Here is a 25,374-nt window from a genome sequence, read left to right on the forward strand (position 1 = left end):
AGGGATGACCATCTCTGGTTCCATTGCTCCTGGCAGGGAATGATAATGGGGAAGCCACTTCCTCCTATAGGTGGAATGTCAGAGATGGTCCAGGTTTGGCTCTATCTGTAAGTACTGTTTCCATTTGAATAAGGAATTCTCTGTGGCTATACCGAGCCTTCAGCATTCTGCCCCCATGACCCAAGGCATAACAGTCAGTTGGGCATGGAGAGTCACAGGCTCAGGGCTTGTGAGAGCCTCCATCTCCAGAAGGGTTCAGTATGTGGACAGCATTTGCTGCTCTAATGGAGTGTAGTATGGGGCTGAGGAGGGCAGTTTCTTGTACCAGAAGCATATGGGCAACTATGGCCATCTTGGATAATCTAGAAACTCTGGGCAGCATGAGAGGAGGTTGCCAAAGCCTCAAAAGTGACAAAGTCTCTGTGGACACCAAGGACAGTGCCTGTCATATAGCAATTTGAATAGATTCTAGAGTCTGTTTTGTTGGAGGACACAATTCAGAATGAGCCAGTTTGTAAGTAACAGCATAAATAATCCTACCACCAGTTACAGGTTATGCTGGAATTGAGACATCTGATTCAATCTGAGTCACTCAGATAGTCTTGGCCGAGACACACAACCCGGGTCCACTTTAAGGGGAGCCCCACTCCCATATTCTTGCCCCTGATGTCAGTTATTGCAACTTGTGACTTAGGTAGGTTACAGGCTTGGTGGAACTCTACAAAGGCAACAGCATGTAGGACAGCTCAGAATGCAGGCTTGCCAGGGGGCAGCCACAGAGCTCAAAGCTCACGCTAGTTGGCAGACAGCTGCTCAGAGTGCATGTTTACCAGAGGCAGATGATCCAGTCAGCAAACCAAATGCAAGAGAACGAAGATCCCCAGGTGGCGGCCATCTTTACGGCACCAGTTGTATCGTGGGGGCCTTGTGGCAGGCGGGATCAGCCTAACTCAGATGTGGTTCAGATGTTGAGAAGGGTGTTGTCATACATGCACCAAGAGGATAAGATAAGCTTTATTACTCAGATAGTGGGATCATTCAGAGTGGCTTAAACCAAAGAGGGACAAGTGGCTTTGGTTTCTATTGGGGTTGGGGGCTGGGATGAAGGGTTTGTGTGGTTTGAATTCCCCCTCTTGTGCCAGAGGTTTTCTTAGGGGCTTTTGCCCAGATATGGGGCAAGAGGGAGGGGAGGGGGATGGGATTTGAAAGCAGTCAGGGTCCAACAGCAAAAATGAAGTCAGACTCTTTATTATAATACGTACAACATAACTCTGTTTCTATTGAAAGAACTAACCTGAATACTCGAGGAGAACATTGGGTAAATAATTTGTGCATCCATGCAACGGAATATTGTGAGGCTAGAAATATTGTTAGGGGAGGAAATTAAGTTATGCTGTATAATTCTATTTTAGTGTATATCCAAACATACATCTAAACATGCATACACACATATACACACACATATAATTAGAGGTAAATACACCAAAATGTTAATGGTTTTTATTCTGATTTTATTTGCCTTTTCCTTTAATTTATATTAAAGGAATATTTTTTAAAGTGTGTAATACTTTTCTAAAATAAGATTTTTGGGGGGAGGGTGTGGGGCAAGCAGTTTTTTCTTGAAAACTTTGGTTTAATGTCATTTCGAGCCATGGGGCCACATGTAGAGTTGAGGTGAGACTTGGCTTTGCTGCACGTGGATTGGGTCCTTCTTCCTGTGTTTCATCATTTTGTTTGTCTAGTTTAAAGATGATCCAGGTGGCCAAAAATGCTATGTTGTGTAAATAGCTTTGCTACATGGTCTGCTTAATTCTGATTTACTGTGGTTCAGAACATCTTGAATTACTTTTGTATTTATTTTGTAAACCCACCAAATTTCAGAGGTAGAAAGATAAGATTATTCAGAATTACTATGGTAAATTACTTTCCCCTCCACTTTTTCAGTGCCTTGCCTAGAAATGGTAACATCTTTATAATAAAGTTTTTGAATTCTGATGACTGAGTAGAGTGAAAATTTGGTCCATGATACTATTTATTAGTAAAGAGCATAATTTGTAAAGGACATGAACATTTCGTAGCACAAATGAAGGCTAACAAATGAGGATAATTAAAAACTGTCCTAAAAACTCTCCAGACTTTGCATGTTTGAAAAGAGCATTGCTTTCTATTGAAAATGAATTACTATGATAAAACATAAAAGATCAATAAACATGTGTTAATGCTTCATCATAAGTACTGAAAAAAAGAATATTTGTAAAAGTTGTTTTAGGCTTTCCCTGGTGGCGCGGTGGTTGAGAGTCCGCCTGCCGATGTAGGGGACACGGGTTCGTGCCCCGGTCCGGGAAGACCCCACATGCCGCGGAGCGGCTGGGCCTGTGAGCCATGGCCGCTGAGCCTGCGCGTCCGGAGCCTGTGCTACGCAACGGGAGAGGACACAACAGTGAGAGGCCCGCATACCACAAAAAAAATAAATAAATAAAAGATGTTTTAGTAGACCATCTAAAATTAAGAAGTCTTTATTATGTGGTATTTACTTTCATGATCAGAATATTAGTTAAATATATAACAATGTCAGTGGTTAATACTGTAAAGCCTTCAAAATCTGAAAAAAAAAGAGGGTTCATTGAATTCAAAACTGTTGGCAATAATTACATGTATTACATTCTAATTATTTTAAAATTGATAATTTACATAATGTATATTTACCATTTAAACACACTAATCCATAAATCAGAAAACCTATTCTCCAATTGCCAAATATAAAAAATTTGTATAATATAGTTTCTAGAGAGGTGAGTGTTTTAAGACTGGGAAAAGAAAGGACATGCATTACTTGGCTATTACTTGGCTGTGCCACACGGCCTGAGTCTTTACCCATATTGTTTGTCTATTCATTGCTTTTAAAAATTCATTCCTCTAATAACTCTTATTGAACAGCTATTACATGCCAGCCTTAAATTGGGGGTCAAAGTATCTTCTTTGATGAAATTTATACCTGTTTATATAATTTCAGCCTTTTAAAAATAATTATTTTAATTTTTGGCTGCATTGGGTCTTTGTTGCTGCACATGGGCTTTCTTTAGTTGTGGCGAGCGGGGGCTACTCTTCGTTGTGGTGCACGGGCTTCTCATTGCAGTGGCTTCTCTTGTTGTGGAGCATGAGCTCTAGGTGCGTGGGCTTCAGTAGTTGTGGCATGCAGGCTCAGTAGTTGTGGCTCGTGGGCTCTAGAGCGCAGGCTCAGTAGTTGCGGCGCATGGGCTTAGTTGCTCTGCGGCATGTGGGATTTTCCCGGACCTGGGCTCGGACCCGTTTCCCCTGCATTGGCAGGATTCTTAACCACTGAGCCACCAGGGAAGTCCCTAATTTCAGCCTTATTACAAGTCTTCAAAAGGAATTTCTGTAGCTGACTGATGGGCAGGGCTATCCTCCACTTCATTTTCTCAGCCTCCTCATAGCTAAGACGTGGGCACCTTGACCCCAGGCTTTGAATGGGAAGAGCAGGTCCTGATGCAGCAGAGCCCATAAGAGAAAAAGTCTGTACTTGTGACTGATGGAAGCAGCGGGGATGAAAGGGGAAATCCATTTTCCTGACGTGGCATGGCATCCTGGAGGTGAGCTGAGATGTCTGCCATGGGTGGCTACTGTGGAGGTGGTCAGCCTCTGAGCATGGTTCTCTGGTCTTCCCTGAGATCCTGTGAACCACCCATTATAATAGCCTTTAACTAGTCATGTGGTTTTTGTTTCTGTTTTGGCTAAAATCAGCTAGAGTCAGTGTCTGTTGCTTGCATCTAAGAATCTAAGTCATTTAACGTTATTAATCTTATTTTACCAAGGAAGAGACAAAATCTAAAAATATGACTAAGATCTGTTTGTCTGCAAAGCCCATGCTCTTGTTAATATGTCACGCTGCAGAGGTGGCTTCTCTTGCCAGAAAAGCTGCTTCTGTGTCCAATTTTCCAACCTGCTGGAAAATCACTCAAGGCTTATTATAGCTTATACGCCCTTCTGCAATGACACCTCTAATGAGGGCAGGAATAGGCTTTATCGTCTTAACCTGGGTTTTGTCTGTGGTGCTGAAACAATCTTCAATTCATTCAATTTAGCGGGAAAAACAGTACAAAACATGGCTGTACAAATAAAGCTCAGCATTGTGGAAGTCGCTAAGTTGACTTATTGCATATTTTAGTTTTCAGGTCATTGTTTTGCTCTTAAGTATAAAATAGCACTTTTAAAGTAAAACCTGGTCATCTTGTATCAGAGAGGGCGAGGCTGTTTGAAGTGGGTGCTGGTAACATTGGCTCATTCCACACACTCCTGCTGTTATGTAGAACATGCTCTCAAGATTTATGTTTGTTTTGAAGTTAATTAGCCCAATGTAAACCTTACATACTTTTGATTAATGGGTTTCACACTGGTGGGCCCTGACACGCATGCATGATCTAATGCTGACCGGGAAATGGGAGGACCTAGACTGGTGGAAGGAGGAGGGCTGGCGGCTCTGAGGAAGGAGCGGGTGGAGGTCTTGCCGTAAGGTGGCACTCCGTTCTCTTTGTTCTCAAGTGAATCCAAACAAAAACCTGAGTACATTTTACAGTCTCAGAGGAAAAATTTGTTTTGCACCCCACATCATGATTTCATGATGTATCAGGTTCATGTCTGAGCTCATTTCTGACAGTTACAATATATGTTCTGTTCTTTTGGGTTTTGTTTTGTTTTTTTTCAGCTTCTCAGGGTGTATTTTGTGAAATTCCAATGGTGGTTTATGTCTTTTTTTTTTTTTTTTTTTTTCTTTTTTGCGGTACGCGGGCCTCTCACTATTGTGGCCTCTCCCGTTGCGGAGCACAGGCTCCGGACGCGCAGGCTCAGCGGCCATGGCTCACGGGCCCAGCCGCTCCGCGGCACGTGGGATCTTCCCGGACCGGGGCACGAACCCTGGTCCCCTGCATCGGCAGGCGGACTCTCAACCACTGCACCACCAGGGAAGCCCTATGTCTCTTTTTTATGTACCAGAGCCCTTCTTGAGTAAATACTCAGTTTTTCAGATTCTGTCCTTAACCCTTCTCCTTCCCAAATTGACTACTTAGCCCTTGGGGTGGTCCGAGGTGGTGGGCATGAAGGAAGGTTTCAGATCACCATCAAAGTCCCAGACTCATTTTCGGGGCCTTGTTGGGCTCCGCTTCATGGCAACTGTGGTCCATGAGATCGCTGCTTAACCTGCTGGCTCTACTGCTCAAGCCCACGGCTGCATTTTCTCCCACCCCTGATCTTCCTTTCCTTCCCCTGCTCTGCCCCTCCTTCCCCTGGCTTCCTGTCCTAAGTCCTGCCTGCTTCCCAGAAGGAACCAGGCAAAGCTTTTCCTCCCTCCACGGTACATATAAAAACCTTTGCATACCCTCTGCATCATATTTGGACAGCTGGCAGAAGTTCTAGAAAGATAAACCCAGGCTCTGGTTCTCCTCCATTGCACCATTCCATTGTATATACCGTCGGGTGGCTGCTCCATGTGGGTCTGCTTCCACAGGACAAGATGGGAAACAAGGCAAAAGCCATTCCACTTTCAGTTTTCCCCTCCACCTATCGAATATGCCTCCAGCCCCAACCTAAGGTTTTGGCTTAAAGCGGGGAGGAGGTCTTGACCCCTCCTTACCTCTAAATCTTTTCTTCTGTCTGTAATCTTCTAGGCTTGGAAGAAACTTCTTTCTCTTTCCCAACATGACATCTGTCCTGTCACCTTCTCTGGGCTGTAATGGTTGATCAAACTGTAAAAAAAAAAGAGAGACTGGCTTATTTTAAGAGAAGTTCCAAAAATTTTATGGAATTTAAAATTCCATGTGTATGTGTGCATGTAGTTCTGTTGTAATTGGATACATACATAATATTTTTCTGCACCTTGTAGTTGTAACTTAATAACATAACATGCACACTGTTCTTTGGGGGAAGTATGTGTACTTACACACTTCAAAGAATTTTTTAAAACGGAGACAAGACTCCATAAGTAAAGCGGTAGTTACTGGCCTTTCTCTTCCCTACTCACTGTTCTGTTCCCCGGAGGGAAACATGTTTATCTTTTTATATAATTGTTTACATTTTTCTGATCATTATTTCTATATCACTAGATAGTTCAGTATCATTGTGAGGAGGGAAGCTGTCAGCCTGCCGGGAACTCCCCCACTCCACCTGGAGGTGAGCTTAGAGATGCATCACTTGTATCTGTTACACTGTCTCTATGAAGACTTAGAACCGTCTATTTCTTTTTGAGAACTCATTACATGCTAAATGTATGGTTATGATTAAATTTACTGTAGCATTTGAATTAAGCATGTCCAATTGTTTGCAGATGTCTTAAAATGTCACAACCGCAACATTTATAATGAAGATTACCTATCTATAATCGGTATGTGTTACTGATAAATTGAGTGCATTACTCATGGGATGGGATCAAAGCTTTGTCTCTCGATGCCCCTTTTGACTTTATTCAGTAGAGAGAAGACTTTCCGCAGCTACTCAACAGAGCTATTGAAATAATAGACCGTCCTGGAGCCAGTTTATGTCACAAAACAATCACATTTTAAAAACGAAAAGCATCTTGTCCAAGCTATTAACACTTGAGTCCTTATTCAAAGGCATATCTTGTCACCTTCTCCCAGCTAAGACCCAGGGTGTAATGATCATCAACAGTCCTTCTTTCTTATTCTGTCCTCCACGGGATGCTCTTTAGCCCATCAGTGATGAGGCATGGGAAGAGAGGAGAGCTAAGAGGACACAGATGTTGTCTGGATGGCTTTGTGTCCTCGGAACTTGGCATGGTTAAAGCCTACTCTTTCTCTGTTGTTCCTTTCTTTGGCTCTTTTGAGAATGCCAAATGGGAGACCACTTCACGTGCTGTTTCCTTTGACCCAGAAGACTGATTGTCTACTCTGACTAGTGACTTGAGCCTCTTTCTACAGCCTCTAGGAACTTGCTTCCACCTCTAACTTCCTGCATCTTCTAGTTTTCTCTCCAAATAGAACATTCTCCAGCCTACTGCCAGACATTCCTCCATCTTTTATCCCCACCAGCACCCTGGTTCACTATGCTTCCAACTTCTGGGGTCACAGATGAAGCTCTCTGCAGAAGCTACCAGGAATCCCTCCCCACCAGAGCTTGAGGTGAGGGGCCACCCCTGCAAGCCCTCCCCCTGAGGGAATAGGTCTTGCAGCACTGTGTTGGCAGTCTCCAAAACTCCTCTTCACACAATGATCTCCTCATATCATATCTCCTTTCCACTCTGGCCTCCTTGATGTTCTTCATCTGGCCATGGTGTTCAGAGTCATAGACAAGATTTTGACTCCGGTTTTGTAAGTTCCGTATTTTTATCTGGCATTTCCCCTTTGTAAATTTTATTTTTATCTTTGTAATCTATTTAAAAATGTAAAAATAACACTTTGTCACATACTTTTTTCATCCAGGTCACCAATCCTTTCTTACACAGTGAGTTGATTATAGTTCACTAGCTTGTAGTTTTTAGATACAAGTCTCAATTCATCTCTTGTCCTGTTTTCCTTTACCTGCATTATTTAGGATGCTTTGCTTTCTAACTAAAAAAAAACACACCTAAAGTTGGCTTATGCAACACTTCATGATGACAGCTCTTCCATTGAGGTGAAAGGCATGAATGCAGCTTGGCATTAGGGTAGCTTTGAGCCAGGAAGAAGGTGATAGGGTGCCTAGAGAATAGTCTCATTCTATTCTATTTATACACACACGCACGCACACACACACACACGTGTGTGTGTGTGTATGAATTTTTTCTCTCTTTCTTTGCAGACAGGCTGGCTGGCTTTGTTATCAGCAACTGTAGTGGGAGGAAAGAATGGTGCTCAAGTTCATATGTGATAATGCAAGTTGCAAAGAGAGATATCTCTTATTTCTAGAAAACGGGATCCTGATTGGCCCATCTTTGGTCAAGTGTTCATTTCTTGTTCCCATAAAGAGGGATAGTAGTAAAATAATAGAAACATTGTTGTTACCGGGAGCCCAACATTCTGGACTGGTGTTGGTGAACAGCAAATACACTAAAGCTGTGGCCGCTGTAACATCTATGATGATTTTTCTTGCTGAATTGGCTGCCATCTAATTGTCACTGTAGTTACTGAATACCTTTTCAATATTAGTTTCTATGGCTGCTGTAACAAATTACAACAAACTTCGTTGCTTAAAACAACAAAAAATTATTACCTTGCAGTTCTGTAGGTCAGAAGTCTGAAATGGGACTCACTGGGCTAAAATCAAGGTATTTGCACGGCAGTATTCCTTCTGGAGGCTCTAGGGGAGAATCAGGTTCCTTGCCATTTCCGATGTTTAGAGGCTGCCCACATTCCTTAGTTCATGGCCCCCTTTCACCTTCAAAGACAGAAATAGCTTGTTGAGTCCCTTTCAGGCTGCATCACTTTGACACTCACTGTCTTGCCTCCCTCTTTCACTTACAAGGACCTTTGTGATTACGTTGGATCCACCTGCAACACACAAAATAATCACCCCATCTCAAGATCCTTAACTTAATCACATCTGCAAAGCTTTTTTTTTTTTTTTTAATGTAAGGTGACAGAATCACAGGTTCAGAGAACTGGGATGCAGATATCTTTGTGGAACCATTATTCTGCCTCCCACAACTTTCATTTGTCTACATTTTTCCTGACTTCTCTGTATATGTTGTACTTGACCCTGTGCTTAATGTTTCTTCTTTCTCCTTCCTCTCTTCTTGGCTACTTTTCTTTAGTTGGTCACCGGCAGCTTACACAGACAAAAAATGATTTTCTATTGCTTTATTTAGTGTATTGTGTCACTCACTTTACTGATACTACAGGAGCTTACTACGTATTTATTAGATGGACTTGTAGGTGAAAATTACATATCAAATAGACCTTGAGAATGTATATTCTTGCAAGGTGATGAGATTTCTAAAAGAGCAGAAAGCTAATGAGATAAAGGGATAATAAGAGAAAGCTAATTTTAAAGGGTGCATTCTTATTGGGAAAGGAAGAAGACACTGGTTGTATGGTGACAAGGAAAAGTGGTAACTTGAAAGTGAAAGAAAAATGATACTCTGGCGTTATGTGATTTTTTTCCCAAAGCTAGTCAATTAAGGAACCAACAACAATATAATTAATAATTTTAGCTATGAATAAAATCAGGAAGGTCAGACAAATTAATAATATATATTTATATGGCTAGTAAAAAATGAAAATACTGGCTGTCATTTATTGGAAACTTAGTATGTGACAGGTATTGCATTAAATGCCCTATGTATACAATCATAATAATAATCCTGACAGCTTAGGTATTATCATTATTCCCCCTTGTAACTGGGAGACTGAGAATTAGCCAGATTATGTGAGTTTTCCAGAATCATACCAGTTGTAGGTAGAGGAATTTGGATTTAAACCCATGTGGTTCAGTTATACTCTATAGTATCCCTATAATACATTTCAAACCCCCCACTAGTTGCCCTCCTCCTCACTTTATCCACCCTACAACCATACAGATAAAAACATCAAGGTATGGTGAGCTCAGGAGACTTTCCCAAGGCCACCCAATTTTTGACAGAGCTAGAACCTAAGAGTCTAGGTTCTCTGATACCCAGTTCAAGGATGGTAAGTCTTAGGTATCAGCAGGAGAAAAAAAAAAGAAAGAAAGATAAATGAAGAGGTGAAAAAAAGAAATGAAGTAGAAGAGTGGGAAAAAGCTAAGTGGGGAAAGGACAAGAAGTAATTTAAGTTGAATAAAACTTAAAAGTACTCATGCTGGGCACTGGTAGATGCTGCTCTGTTTCCCTGCTACCTATCTAGAATACTTGGATCCTATTCAGCTGAACAAAATATTCCTGAGCTCCCACTATTTCCTGTTCTTTCCCAACGGGCTGAAAGCTAAGCTGTGTTGTTTTTACATACTCATGAGCCATTGATGATGACCAAGTTTTATGGTCAGGTAGGGGGTCGTTAATATCAGATTGTAAGGTCATACTCATAAGGAGATCCCCTATGGAAACAAATTGGCATTACCTAGACCTTGATTGAAGGCAGTTAGATGGACATGAATTTGGATGCTCTTTTCCATTAGATGGCACCGACAGTCACTTATTGTAAGAGTGGCTCTAACCTCATCTTTGCTTTGCAGACATGCTTCTCTGCTTCTGGGATTACCGTTGGCGTGAAATGATGATGACCCAATTCCTGGAGAGTTCATTGCTCCAGAAAAAAAGACAAAAAATTGGGACTTCCCTGGCGGTCCAGCAGTTAAGGCTCCGCACTTCCACTGCAGGGGGTGTGAGTTCGATCCCTGGTCGGGGAACTAAGGTTCCTCATGCCGCATGGTGTGGACCAAAAAAAAAAAAAAAAAAGACATACAATCGGGCTCGTCCTCAAGGCTGAAGGCCTGATGACCCCAGGAAGGGTGAGGAGTTAAAGGATATGTAAGTTCTCTCTCTGCAATTTATATATGGATAGATAGCCACATACTGCTTCTTAGAACTGTCCCAGGAAGTAGCCCAGAGTGAAAACTTGTAAAAAAAGTTGGCAAAAATATTGTACATCCCCTTGATGGGAGGATGTAAGTTTAATAAGCCTCTGGAAACAGGTTGTCACCTGAGACAAACCCACGTGTCTTCCAGATAATCTTACTCACAAGCTAGCAGCGGTTCCTCAACAGGTCTCGCATACACAACCTCTGCAGGCAATTGGTGTCAGAAAATAGAATGTTTCACTTGCCAGTAAGACCAGATAAAATGGTGATCTCAGCTCTTGTCTAACTCCTTTATAAATGCACGAGGTGGCTGGAATCTAGGTCCCTTTCCAGGAGGGAATGTGTCTGTCCACAATGTGTCTATTCATGACTGATTCTAGCAAACCTCTCCATGAGTGGGAACAGGGGGATAATACAGGCTTAGTCCTATGACTTTTAGAGTTTGTAGAGTTTGCCCTCACCCCTTATTTGGTGAATGATGGTCTTGATATCATTCTCTATCTAGAATGTGAGAAATATACCATTTTTAGTTTCTGGTCCCACAGTTTGTCTAGGGTTCTTTGAAATTCTCCACATTTAGCTCATCTTTACCCAGATCTATCTCCGTAAAATACAAAGAGTCGTTATATGGTCTGGCTAAGTGGAGGTCAAGGCACTGGGGGTCAAGGAAGATGTGTTTTTACTCATGACACACGTTCCAAATCCATACTAGAGGTTTTCAAGTGGAAACATGAGAGCTAAATCTGGCCTATTATGACCAACATATGGTGATTAGTTTTTCTTTTTAGTTTATTTTTTTTAATTGGAGTATAGTTGCTTTACACTGCTGTGTCAGTTTCTGCTGTACAGCAAAGTGAATCAGCCATATGTATATATATATATATCCCCTCTTTTTTTGATTTACTTACCATTTAAGTCACCACAGAGCACCGAGTAGAGTTCCCTGTGCTGTACAGTAGGTTCTCATTAGGTATCTATTTTATACATAGTAGTGTATATATGTCAATCCCAATCTCCCAGTTCATGCCACACCCCCGTCCCCCTTGGTAACCATACATTTGTTCTCTACGTCTGTGTCCCTATTTCTGCTTTGCAACTAAGATCATCTATACCATTTTTCTAGATTCCACATATATGCATTATTATACGATATTTGTTTTTCTCTTTCTGACTGACTTCACTCTGTATGACAGTCTCTAGGTCCATCCACATCTCTGAAAATGACACAATTTCGTTCCTTTTTATGGCTAACATTCCATTGTATTTATTGTACCACATCTTCTTTATCCATTCCCTTGTTGATGGACATTTAGGTTGCTTCCATGTCCTGACTATTGTAAATAGTGCTGCAATGAACATTGGGATTCATGTAGCTTTTTGAATTATGGTTTTCTCTGGGTATCTGTCTAGTAGTGGGATTGCTGGGTCATATGGTAGTTCTATTTTGAGTTTATTAAGGAACCTCCATACTGTTCTCCATAGTGGCTGTATCAGTTTACATTCCCACCAACAGTGTAAGAGGGTTCCCTTTTCTCCACACCCTCTCCAGCATTTGTTGTTTGTAGATTTTTTGATGATTAATTTTTAAATTTAAATTTGCCATTATTCAAAAATGAGAATAGATCATACATAAGTTAAAGTGTCTATACTTTTTCTTTAAAAAATCCCGAGTGGTTTCCAACACTTGATGGACAATATAGTCCCCCCCTATTTTCTCTTGTTCCTTCAACATGGTACTGTCAATTGCCATATATCACCACACACACACACCCTGAGATTCTTCTCATAGTCCAGAAGTATGAGCATCTAAATTTTTAGCTGTAATTTCAATAAAGCTGAAATGTTTATGATTGCATCCCATGTTCTGTTGAATTTCCATAAGGAATAAAATGATTGGTAAAGAATTGATTCAGTATGGGCAGAGAATGAACAGGTGAAGTTAGGCCTTATTGTATATACTTTAACAGGGCAGTGAGATACTCATTGACAAAAAAACCCCAGTAAAGCAGTGACTTGAACTCTAAACTGCAACAGTGAATATCAATAATTATTGCTAAAATGTCTTTTGATTTTGTTCTTTGATGGGACAGGGACTAAGAACATGTGAGAAATGTCTGAAACCTGATTTCCCAGACATAGGCGTGGCTCTATTCTTCATCTCCTGCAGCTCTGCTCAAATATTATCAGTGGAGCCTTCTCTGAGCAGCCTATTTAAAATCACAACACTGTTTACTCCTCGGCAGTCTCTTGTTCCCTTCTCTGCTTTACTTTTCCTTCAAAGCAATTATCACCTTTAAAAATAGTAACGTATTAAAAAAAATTTTGTTGTTGTTTATTATTTGCCCCCCATTCTAGTCTTAACTAGAATGTAATTTCTATGAGGACACAAATTTACATTTGTTTGATTCACTCCCGTGACCTAGAAGAGTGCCTTAAATTTAGTAGGTCTTTAATCTGTATATTTTGAATGGATAGCAGTTAAATGAAGAATCACCATTTGTTGAACGGGTAAAGAATGTGTACCTCCATTTTTAACTGATAATCTAAACAAATATTTTCCAAAGCAGATGTTTCTAAGATTTGAGAGTTATGACCTATTTAAAAACAAATTAAGTCAGTTTTTTGCTTAGTTGTTTTTTATCATAGTACTTTTCATTGTTTAAGATGAAATAGAGGTTACTCAGGGGAGATTATGGAGGATTTTTCTGCTCTTGTCATATTTTTTAACATGAAGTTTTTCCTGGAGAACATTCATATTCATTTTTTGATCAGAAAAAAAAATCCATGAATATGTATTTTAGTGATTATCCTTAATGTTTGGAATTTGTGCTATCTGGAATAAGGACAAATCCTGAAGGCTGTTAACAAACGGGACATCCATTTGTTACTAATTCAGTCATCTAGAATCTCAATATTTTTCATAATGGCATGCTTCCTTGCTATGTATTTACCAGGGCCAAAGAGTGAAATTGCTAAATTCAGAAAGCATCTAGGAAAATTCTGTATATATCCTAACATATTATTATAAGCAAAAGTAAGCTAGTTGGAATGAAAAGGAAATGGCACATTTAAACTTTTATTCCTTTTTACTTAATTCAGAACTTTTGTTGTTTTTCTATCTAAGATAATTTTGGCATGCATTTATTTTATTTTATTTGTATGTAATGTTACTGAGAACAGTGCTTAAGGTTTGTTCTGATTTGTGGGGCGTTCTTTTACTATATTTTATTAAACCAATAGAATATTTAAGATAACATAATAATTAATACAAAGCCCCTTTAGAAGGGACACTAAGGTGATTTATAAACATTGTCTTAACAGTTTTATGAGATATATGTGGAGCAAATGGCTCATTTCTTCTATTTGCTGCATTTAAGTTGAATTTTTATCTCCATTCACCATATGGTATATTTTAGCTTTCTCATACATATTTTCTATGACCCACAACCCATTGAAGTAGCTGGGGGAATTTGCAGAATGTGATAGTGTAGGCATAGAATCTTCACAAATAGATGGCAGGAAGCAGAAAAGAAAAGAGCTTGGATCTCTCAGTTGTTAGATAAATGTGTTTAGTTCTGAATATAGTAGTAAAAGCTTGAGGAAGATATTGTTGTATTTATGGCTGTTTTATTATGGATATAGAACAATGAAGAACTCTGGTTTTGAAGTCATAAAAGTCAATCACAATTTCGTATCATTATAATGTTGGGCTCAATTTCTCTAAGCCTCAGTTTCATCATTTGTAAAATGGGTACCATTAAACATAAATGTTATACATTTATAATACTTACTTGTTTGTCTGTTTATAAGGTCTATATCTTTAGTCTTCCCAAACCATATGAATTAGGCACTGACTCTGACATTATGGTATTGATCAGGGAGGTTTAGTGACCTAAGACCTCATAACTATTAATTGGTAGAGTCTGGGTAAGCCTGAGACAGCTTCCAATACTGCTTTCTTCTCATTATGGCCCATAGGAATTATTAGCACCTGCCTTATAGGACCTGTGGCATCCAAGAGATAGAAAAATAAACAGTTGGAATTAATGAGAGACCAAGAGACAATGAAAATAAGTGGAAGAGCAAATGAGAGAGAAGGAATAGGTCAGCCAGGGTTTAAAGAGTTTTCTTTTATTACAGATTTTTTCATTGAGAAATAATTGACATATAACAATGTATTAGTTTCAGGTATACAACATGATTCAATATTTGTATATATTATGAAATGATCACCACAGTAAGTATAGTTAACATCCATCACGACACATAGTTACAGATGTTTTTTTTTCCCTTGTGATGAGAACTTTTAAGATCTATGCTCTTAGCAACTTTCAAATGTGCAATACAGCACTATTAATTATAATTACCATGTTGGACATTACATCCTCAGGACTTATTTATTTTATAACTGGAAGTCTGTGGCTTTTGAACACCTTCTCCCATTTCACCTATCTCCCACCTCTGACAACAACCAATCTGTGTTCTCTGAATCTATGAGCTCCATTTTTATTGTTCGTTTTTTGGTTTGATTTTTACATTCCATATATAAGTGAGATCATGCGGTGTTTGTCTTTTTCCATCCTACTTCACTTAGCATAATGCCCTGAAGGTGCATCCATGGTGTTGCAAATGGCAAGATTTCCTTCTTTTTTATGGCTGCGTAATATTCCACTGTGTGTATTACATTCCACACACACCCACCTACACACCACAACTTCTTTACCCATTTATCTATTGGCTGCTTCTCTGTGTTGGCTATTGTAAATAATGCTGCAATGAACATGGGGGTATAGATATCTTTTCAAGTTAGTGTTTTCATTTTTTTGAGATAAATACACAGAAGTAGAATTGCTGGATCAAGGGTAATTCTAGTTTTAATTTTTTTAGGAACTTCCATACTGTTTTCCATAATGATTGCACCAGTTTACATCCCCACCAACAGTGAACAAGGGTTCTATTTTCTCTATATCCTCGTCAACACTTGTTATTTCTTGTCATTTTGATAGTAGTTATTCTAACAATCATGAGATGGTATTTCATTGTGGTTTTGATTGGCATTTCCCTGATAAATAGTGATGTTGAATATCTTTTCATTTATCTGTTAGCCATCTATATGTCTTCTTATATGTCTATTCAGTTCCTCTGCTCATTTTTAAATCGTGTTGTTTTTCTGTTGAGTTGTATGAGTTCTTTATATATTTTGGGTATTAAACCCTTATCAGATATATGATTTGCAAATATTTTCTTCCATTTGATAGGTTATCTTTCCATTTTGTTGATGATTTCCTTTGCTGTGCAGAAGTTTTGTAATTTGGTGTAGTCCCACTTGTTTATTTTTGGCCTTTGTTGCTTTTACTTTGGAGTCTAAAGGTAGTTTAACGATTTGAGTAAAAATGCAGTAAATTCCAATCATGAAAGTGGAACTGTCATATTCACATTTTACTTATGCAAATTCAACTACATGTGCTCAGTATAAGAAAATCATCTATAATCACCTATTACAGAATGAACTTTATATGTTAGTTAATTATTTGGTGCTCACCAAAAAACCAAAAACCAAAACCAAAACCAATTCAATCCCATGTTGTAGAGAGAGAATGCACAAAATCACATAGTGTAGTTTATGGTTATTTAATGGGCTATTAAGCATAATTTTTACAACATGCAGTTTTCTCCTTATGCACTTATTTTAAAACATAACCCGTGTTAGAGATGATTTTACTGTGGTGTTAATGTAAATGGTTTTCTGTGAGTTATATTTTTGCATAATTACTATAATTCATAGATTTGTACCAACCCTTTACATACTGCAAAAAGATTTAAGTAGTATAGAACTGTTTTTTTTTTATGGTGGTATGCTTATATGTCTATTATTTCCTAGTTTGTTCATATTTATATAGCTTAGAATATATTCATATTTTATATTCATGTGCATATAGAGGCACTGTTTTAAATGGTAGTTACTGCTCCCCCATCCCCAGAAACTGCAATGTACCTGAAATACGCATTCTACACTTATAATGAAGACAGTAACACAATATGAGCTTAAAAGTGAATTGCCCTGGATTACTCATAAAGCAGAAAAACTTATGCAGAGAAATGCTTTGAAAGCCTTGGAAGAAATGTGCAATCAAAATGCAAATATGTTTTCACTTAAAAATAAAAAAAATTTCTCTCTGGAAACTGGTTTACATAGGATTTGGAGTTAACATTCCAGTTTTTCATCTGATTGAAACCATTGGCTATTTTATTTACCAATATTCTTTGGACTTAGTACCATCTGCTGTTCATTGTTGGGGCATGCAAAGTTCCTGGGATTATATATCCTCCAGCAGATTTATTTGTTATGGTCCATTTTTGTAGGCTGTTGGTTCAACTTTTCTTGGTAGTTCCAGTATTCTTTTTGCTAAAATCTGTGTTTGGGTGTAGTTCTTCCATGACCTGAATTACAAATTACTACTTTTTAGAAGAAATAACAAAGCATATGTAAATTGTCATATCTTAAATTATTCTGACTCTATTAACTACATTTAACTTATTTTGCTTTTGATAACTAGATTCATTTCCCTTCCTCTCATTTTTGCTTCTTCCTTGGACTAAAATCATTTAACTTATGTTGTTACCTAAGGTATTGTTAAGCAGTACTTTAGTCCATTAACCCATTAAATAAAGTCCTTCCTGATCTGTTGCTTATTGTAATGTGTTGATTGTGTCTCCTCTGCTACCACTCAAAAAAGGCATACTGGAATCTTAACTCCCAGTGTCTCAGAATGTGACCTTATTTGGAGATAGGGTCTTTACAGAGGTAATCAAATCTCCAGAGGCTAGGAGAAAGGCCTGAAACAGATTTTTCCTTAGTGCCTGGAAAGGGAGCATGGCCCTGCTTGATCTACTTGATCCCAGATTTCTAGCCTCCAAAACAGTGAGAATAAATTTCTGTTACTCAGTAAGTAGTACTTTACTATAGCAGACCTAGTAAACTAATATTTACCAATCTTGTTGCCCATTCTATTACTTCATGTCCTCTCCTATGTTCCCAAACTTTCCCCATTCTTTGCTTTTTTTCGTTGCTATTCATCATGGGCTATCCTTCTCTCATATCAATATATTCAAAATTTACCTTTTATTTAAAGTCCTGTTTCTCAAATGCCAGATTGTTTATGAAAATTTCATAGACAATAAACTTCTCATAAAATTAGGTGTGTTTTCTCCCTGATGTCCTGTTGCAAGATCCTTTGCTTAATCCCAAAGGGCTAGCTAGAGATTCTTTCTATCACCATACTAGATATCCAGGGCCAATGTATTCTGGGAAAGTTCGTGAAATGAGGTATTGGAAGAAGACATGAGATATGCACATGGAAACTGACATATACAGGTGCAGGTGGTAAGAAGTCCACATTTATGGTGAAATGAGTGGGAAAGTTCTCCATATCTAAACCAAGTTCAATTTCTGGATATTACCCCAGAGGCCCTAGGAAAGTTTCTTCTTTATTCCGCTTATCCTGGCTCTGCCCAGGTAGCAAAACCACTGCAAAAATGTTCTCCTATGTTTTATCCTAGTTCACTTTCTTTTAATACTTAGCCTTTAATATGAAATTTATTTGGGGGTGCAGTGTGATCTAATTTTCTACAAGTCAAGTTTTTCCGACTCCACTCAAATAGAATGACCCAATTCTATTTTATTGTGCAGTGATTCTTCTGTTGATTGATTTTGGGGTTAAGTTTATATTACTTTAATTATTGTAACTCCATAATAAATTTGAATTTTATACAAGGCACATCCCTTTAACACTTTTGTTTGTTTTTAAAACACATATTAACTAGATGTTTGTTACTCCAGATAAATTTCAATATATTCTTATGTCTGAGTGTAACCTAAAAATTTATTACAGAAAAATATCATCTTTATAGTAATTAGCATTATCATTTAATGTGAATTTTTATTCTTTAGAAAAATTTTGTATACACCTAATATGTTTCTTATTGAGGTCGTTTATAGTTACCTTTCTTTTCCTATTGTCCTCCCATTAAATTAGAAGAGTGATTATTCACTTGTGAATATTACATTTTTATTCAGATTCTTTACTCAAGTAATATTTCAATTCTAGTAAACTTTCAGCCAATTCCCTTGAGTTTCTAAGTAAAGAACTGTTGAAATAAAAGTGGCTTTTCTCACTTTTATATTTTGTTACATCTATGTTTTCTGATTTCTTATTGTAATTCACTAGAACATAAAAAAAGGAAGATCAGAATAGGAATCCTTACTAATTCCTATTTGAATGGAAATTTATTTTAACTGTTGTATTAAGCACCAGTAAGTGTGAGATTTTTATCAATTGTCTTTTTCAGTGTTTCATGAGATGACTATGAAGTCATTTTTCTTTCAAGTTCTTTTGGCTTTCACATTTGGGTCAATTTTGGTAATTTATATTAGCAAATCAGTTTTTCTATTCTCGCTATAATTTCTAGTTTTAATCATGTTTTCTTTCTCCTTAATTGAATAGAAATTTGTTTCTAGATATGTTTCTATATATCTAAAATTCTATAAATAAATGTTTATATATATTTACTATTTCTGTTACTTAACAGATTTATGTTTTTATCCTTATACTTTTTTCTTTCTGAATTCTATGCATTTTTTATTATTTATTTTAAGACATTTTTTCATTGAGATATAATTCACATATAACAATGTATTAATTTCAGGTGTACAACAGAATGATCTATATTTGTATATATTGCAAAATGATCAACACAGTAAGTCCAGATAACATGCATCATTATAGTTATAATTTTTTCCTTGTGATGAAAACTTTTAAGATCTACTCTTAGCAACTTTTATATATACATTATTATTAACTATAGTCATCATACCGTACATTACATACTCATGACTTATTTATTTTGTAACTGAAGTTTGTATGCTTTGGCCACCTCCCATTTTGTCCACCCTCCCAGCCTCTGGCACCACCAATCTTTTCTCTGTATCTGTGAGTTCCAATTTTATTTGTTTGTTATTTAGATTCCACATATAAGTGAGATCATATGGTATTTGTATTTTTTCTCACTTATTTCACTTAACACAATGCCCTCAAAGTCCATCCATGTTATCACAAATGGCAAGGTTTCCTTCTTTTCTATGACTGAATAATATTCCATTGTATATACAAACACAACCTCCTTATCCATTCATCTATCATTGGACACTTAGGTTACTTCTATGATTGGCTATTGTAAATAATGCTGCAATGAACATGGAGGGACAGATATCTTTTCCAGTTAGTATTTCTGTTCCTTTCAGTTAAGTACCGAGAAGTGGATCATATGGTAATTCTATTTTCAATTTTTGAGGAATGTCCATACTGTTTTCCATAGTAGCTACACCAATTTACATTCCCACCAACAGTGCACAAGTGTTCCCCTTTCTCTGCATCCTTGCCAACACTTGTTATTTCTCATCTTTTCAATAATAGCCATTCTAACAGGTACAAGATACTAACTCATTGTGGTTTTGATTTGCATTTCTCTAATGATTAACAAGGTTGAATACCTTTTCATGTACCTGTTGGCCTTCTGTATATCTTCTTTGGAGAAATGTCTTAATTATATCCTCTGCCCATTTTTAAATCATTTTCTAGTGTTTTTTTGTTTTGTGTTGTTTTACTATTGAGTTGAATGAGTTTTTAAAAATACATTTTGGATATTAACCTGTTATCAAATATACGATTTGCAAATATTTTTCTCCCTTTTAGTAGGTTGCCTTTTCACTTTGTTGATGGTTTATTTTGCTGTATAGAAGCTTTAAAATTTGATGTAGCTCCACTTGTTGTTGTTGTTTGCTTTTGTTGCCTTTGCTTTTGGTGTCAAATGCAAAAAGTTGTTGCCAAAACCAAAGTCAAATAGCTCATCACCTATGTTTTCTTCTAGTTCTATGGTTTCAGGTCTTTGTTTAAGCCTTTAATCCATTTTGAGCTAGTTTTTGTGTGTGGTGTAAGATAATGGTCTAGTTTCATTCTTTTGCATGTGACTGTCCAGTTTCCTAACAACATTTATTGAAGAGACTGTCCTTTTACCATTGTATATTCTTGGTTATTTTGTCATAAATTAATTGGTTATGTATATATGTGAGTTTATTTCTGGGCTCTCTATTCAGTTCCATTGATCTATGTGTCTGTATAAAGGCAATACCATACTGTTTTGATTACTATAGCTCTGTAATATAGTTTGAATGCAGGATGTGTGATGCCCCCAGCTTTGTTCTTCTTTCTCAAGATTGTTTTTGTTAATCAGGGTCTTTGTGGTTCCATACAAATTTTCGGTTTGTTTGTTCTATTTTTGTGAAAAATGTCATTGGAGTTTTGATGGGAATTGCATTGAATCTGTAGATTAGTTGGGCAATATGAAGGCTTTAACAATATTAATTCTTCTAATCCATGAGCATGAAATATCTTTTTGTTTCCCTTCTTCAATTTCTTTCATCAAGGTCTTAAAGTGTTCTGTGTACAGGTCTGTCACCATCTTGGTTACATTTCTTCCTAGGTATATTGGGGGTTCTTTGGATGTAATTGTAAATGGGATTGTTTTCTTAATTTCTCTTTTTCATAGTTTGTTATTAGTATAGAGAAGTAAAACAGGTTTTTGTGTAAAGATTTTGTATCCAGCAACTTTACTGAATTCATTTATTCTAATATAGTTTTTTTGGTAGTCTTTAGGATTTTTAAATATTTTATCATCTGCAAATAGTGACAGTTTTACTTCTTCCTTTTCAATTGGGATACCTTTTATTTCACTTATTTATTTACCTAATTGCTCTGTCTAGGACTTCCAGTACTATTTTTTTGTTTTTTTTTATAAATTTATTTATATTTGGCCATTTGGGGTCTTTGTTGTTGTGCGTGGGCTTTCTCTAGTTGCAGCAAGTGGGGGCTACTCTTCGTCGCGGTGCATAGGCTTCTCATTGTGGTGGCTTCTCTTGTTGCAGAGCAGGGGCTCTAGGTGCATGGGCTTCAGTAGTTGTGGCATGCAGGCTCAGTAGTTGTGGCTCATGGGCTCTAGAGCACAGGCTCAGTAGTTGTGGTGCACAGGCTTAGTTGCTCCGTGGCATGTGGGATCTTCCCAGGTCAGGGCTCGAACCTGTGTCCCCTGCACTGGCAGATGGATTCTTAGCCACTGTGCCACCAGGGAAGTCCCCAGTACTACGTTGAATAAGTGGCAAGAGTGGGCATCCCTGTCTCATTCCTGATCTTAGAGGAAAAGCTTTCAGCTTTTCACCATGGAGTATGTTAGCTGTGGGCTTGTTGTATATGGCTTTATTATGTTGAGGGTGTTACCTCTATACCCACTTTGTTGAGAGCTATTATTATAAATGGATGTTGAATTTTTTCAAATGCTTTTTCTGCATCTATTAGACAGTCATGTGATTTTTGTCCTTCATTTTGTTAAAGTGGTATATCACATTAACTGATTTGCAGATGTTGAACCATCCTTGTATCCTTTGAATAAATCCCACTTGATCATGGTGTAGGATGCTTTTAACATGTTGTTCAATTCAGTTTGTTAATACGTTGTTGAGGAGTTTTGCATCTATGTTCATCAGGGATATTGGTCTGTAATTTTTTTGTGACATCCTTGTCTGGTTTTGGTATCAGGGTAACATTGGCTTTGTAAAATGAGTTTCAAAGGGTTCCCTCCTCTTCTGTTGAGAAAGGCTGGTAATAATTCTTCTTTAAATGTTTGGTAGAATTCACCAGTAAAGCCATCTGCTCCTGGACTTTTGTTCGTTGGGTGATTTTTCTTACTGATTCAGTCTCCTTAGTAGGAATAAATGTGTTCAGATTTTCTATTTCTACATGCTTCAGTCATAGTGGATTGTGTGTTTCTAGGAATTTATCCATTTCTTCTAGTTTGTCCAGTTTGTTGGTATATAATTGTTCACAGTAGTCTCTTATGATCCTTTGTTTCTTTGTATCATTTGTAACATCTCCTCTTTCATTTATGATTTTATTTATTTGAGTCCTTTCTTTTTTCCTTGGGGAGTTTAGCTGAAGTTTGGTCAATTTTGTTTAACTTTTCAAAAAATCAGCTCTTAATAGCATTGCTTCTTTTTTTTTCTAGTCTATACTATTTCATATATTTCCTTTCTGAACTTTGTTATTTCCTTTCTTCTACAGGCATACCTCAGGAGATTTTGTGACTTTGGTTCCAGATCACTGCAATAAACAGAATATCACAATAAAGTGAGTCACATGGATTTTTGGGTTTCCCAGGGTATATGGAAGTTATGTTTACACTCTATCTTAGTCTATTAAGTGTGCAATAGAATTATGTCTTAAAAAACAAAGTATATATCTTAATTTAAAAATACTTTATTGCTAAAAATGCTAAACATCATCTGAGCCTTCAGCAGGTTATAATCTCTTGCTGGTGGGGATTTAAAATATTGTGAGAATTACCAAAATCTGACACAGAGACACAAAGTGAACAAATGCTTTTGGAAAAATGGCACAGACAGATTTGTTTAGTGCAAGATTGCCACAAACCTTTAATTTGTAAAAGATGCAATATCCATGAAGTTCAATAAAGTGAAGCTCAATAAAATGAGCTATGCCTGTACTACCTTTGGGCTTCAATTGTTCTTTTTCTAGTTCCTTGAAGTATAAAGTTAAGTTGTTTATTTGAGATTTTTCTCATTTCTTGGTCTAGGCATTTATCACTAGGAACTTTCATCTTAGAATGGCTTTGCTGCATCCCATAAGTTTTGGTATGTTGCTTTTATATTTTCATTTGTCCCGAGATTTAAAAAGTTTCTCTTTTGATTTCTTCTTTGACCTTCTACTCAGCAGGATGTTGTTTAATTTCCATGTATTTGTAAATACTCCACTTTTATTCTTTTTTAAAAAAATTTTTAACATGTTTATTGGAGTATAATTGCTTTACAATGGTGTGTTAGTTTCTGCTGTATAACAAAGTGAATCAGCTATACATATACCTATATCCCTATATCTCCTCCCTCTTGCATCTCCCTCCCACCCTCCCTATCCCACCTCTCTAGGTGGACACAAAGCACTGAGCTGATCTCCCTGTGCTATGCAGCTGCTTCCCACTAGCTATCTATTTTACATTTGGTACCACTTTTATTCTTGTAATTGACTTCTAGTTTCATACCAATATGGTCAGAAAAGATGCTTGATAGGATTTCAGTCTTCTTAAATTTATTAAGACTTGTGTTATGGCCTAATTTATGATCTCTCCTGGAGAAAGCTCCATGTGCCCTTGAGAAGAATGTGTATTCTGTTGCTTTTGTATGGAATGTTCTGAAAATATCTGTTAAGTCCATTAGATCTAACATGTTGTTTAAGGCCAATGTTTCCTCATTGATTTTCTGACAGGATCATCTATCCATTGGTGAAAGTGGGGTATTAAAGTTCCTTACTATTATTGTGCTATCTATTTTTCCCTTTAGGTCTGTTAATATTTGCTTTATATACTTAGATGCTCTTATGTTGGGTGCATAGGTATTTATAAGTGTTATATATTCTTCTTCGATTGAGCCCTTTATCATCATGTAATGACCTTCCTTGTATCTTTTTAAAGTCTTTGTCTTAAAGTCTATTTTGTCTAATACCAGTATGCTGTCCCAGATTTCTGTTGGTTTCCATTTGCATGGAATATCTTTTTCCATACCTTTATTTTCAGTCTGTGTGTGTCCCTATATCTGAAGTATGTCTTCTGTAGGTGACATAAAGATGGGTCTTGATTTTTATCCATTTAGCTACTCTATGTCCTTTGATTTGAAAATTTAGTTCATTCACATTTAGTAATTATTGATAGGTATATACTTATTGCCATTTTGTTAATTGCTTTCTGGCTGTTTCTGTCCTTTCTTCTCTTGCTGTATTCCTTTTGATGGTGATGTTTTGTAGTGCTATGCTTAGCTTCCTTTCTTTGTGTATCTACTCTAGTTTTTTGCCTTGTGGTTAACATGGGGCTCATGTAAAGCAACTTATAAGGGTCTATTTTAAGTTAATAACAACTTTAGTTGGAATGCATCCCAAAGCTCTATATATTTACCCCCACACACATTTTATGTTTTTAATGTCTTAATTTACATCCTTTTATATAGTATATCATTAACTAATCATTGTAGTTATAGTTATATATACTACTTTTGTCTTTTAACCTTCATACTCGACTTATAAATGATTAACGTACTACTTTACAACATTAGATTATTCTGAACTTTACTATATATTTACCTTTACCAGTGAGATTTATACTTTCATATATTTTCCTGTTACTCTTTAGCAAGCACCTTTCATTTCAGCTTTAAAAAGTTTCTTTAACATTTCTTGTAAGGCTGGTCTAGTGGTGATGAACTCCTTTAGCTTTTGCTTGTCTGGAAAACTCTCCTTCAATTCTTTTTTTTTTTTTTTAACGGTACGCAGGCCTCTCACTATTGTGGCCTCTCCCATTGCGGAGCACAGGCTCCGGAAGTGCAGGCTAAGCAGCCATGGCTCACGGGCCCAGCCACTCCGTGGCGTGTGGGATCTTCCCAGACCAGGGCGCAAACCCGTGTACCCTGCATCAGCAGGCGGACTCTCAACCACTGCGCCACCAGGGAAGCCCTCTCCTTCAATTATTAATGACAAATTTTATTCTTTTTATAGGTAGTTAGGTGTAAGTCTTTTTTCATTTCATTTCTTTTTAGTAGTTAATTTGGGATATAAAGTTACTTTGACTATACCTTTGTCATTCTATACCTTTTGATATGTAGTATCATTTTTATTATTCTATAAATTGTTACTGCTGTTGTTTTAGATTTTCTCTTTGTTCTTATGGTTAGAAAATTAAGTTTTAGTTCCCATGGTTGGGATT

The 25,374-nt window shown here is 37.3% G+C and overlaps 1 long non-coding RNA gene across 1 annotated transcript in view; it reads right to left on the reverse strand.

The window, feature by feature from the left end:
* Positions 1-8,255: 8,255 nt before the first annotated feature.
* LOC136792883 (uncharacterized) overlaps positions 8,256-25,374 on the reverse strand; it is a 131,323-nt gene continuing 114,204 nt past the window's right edge. The window contains exon 3 of the long non-coding RNA XR_010837460.1: positions 8,256-8,382. This is a non-coding gene — a long non-coding RNA (uncharacterized lncRNA). The remainder of the gene's footprint in view (positions 8,383-25,374) is intronic.

This window comes from Kogia breviceps, chromosome 17 (assembly GCF_026419965.1).
Source record: "Kogia breviceps isolate mKogBre1 chromosome 17, mKogBre1 haplotype 1, whole genome shotgun sequence".
Taxonomy (NCBI): domain Eukaryota; kingdom Metazoa; phylum Chordata; class Mammalia; order Artiodactyla; family Physeteridae; genus Kogia; species Kogia breviceps.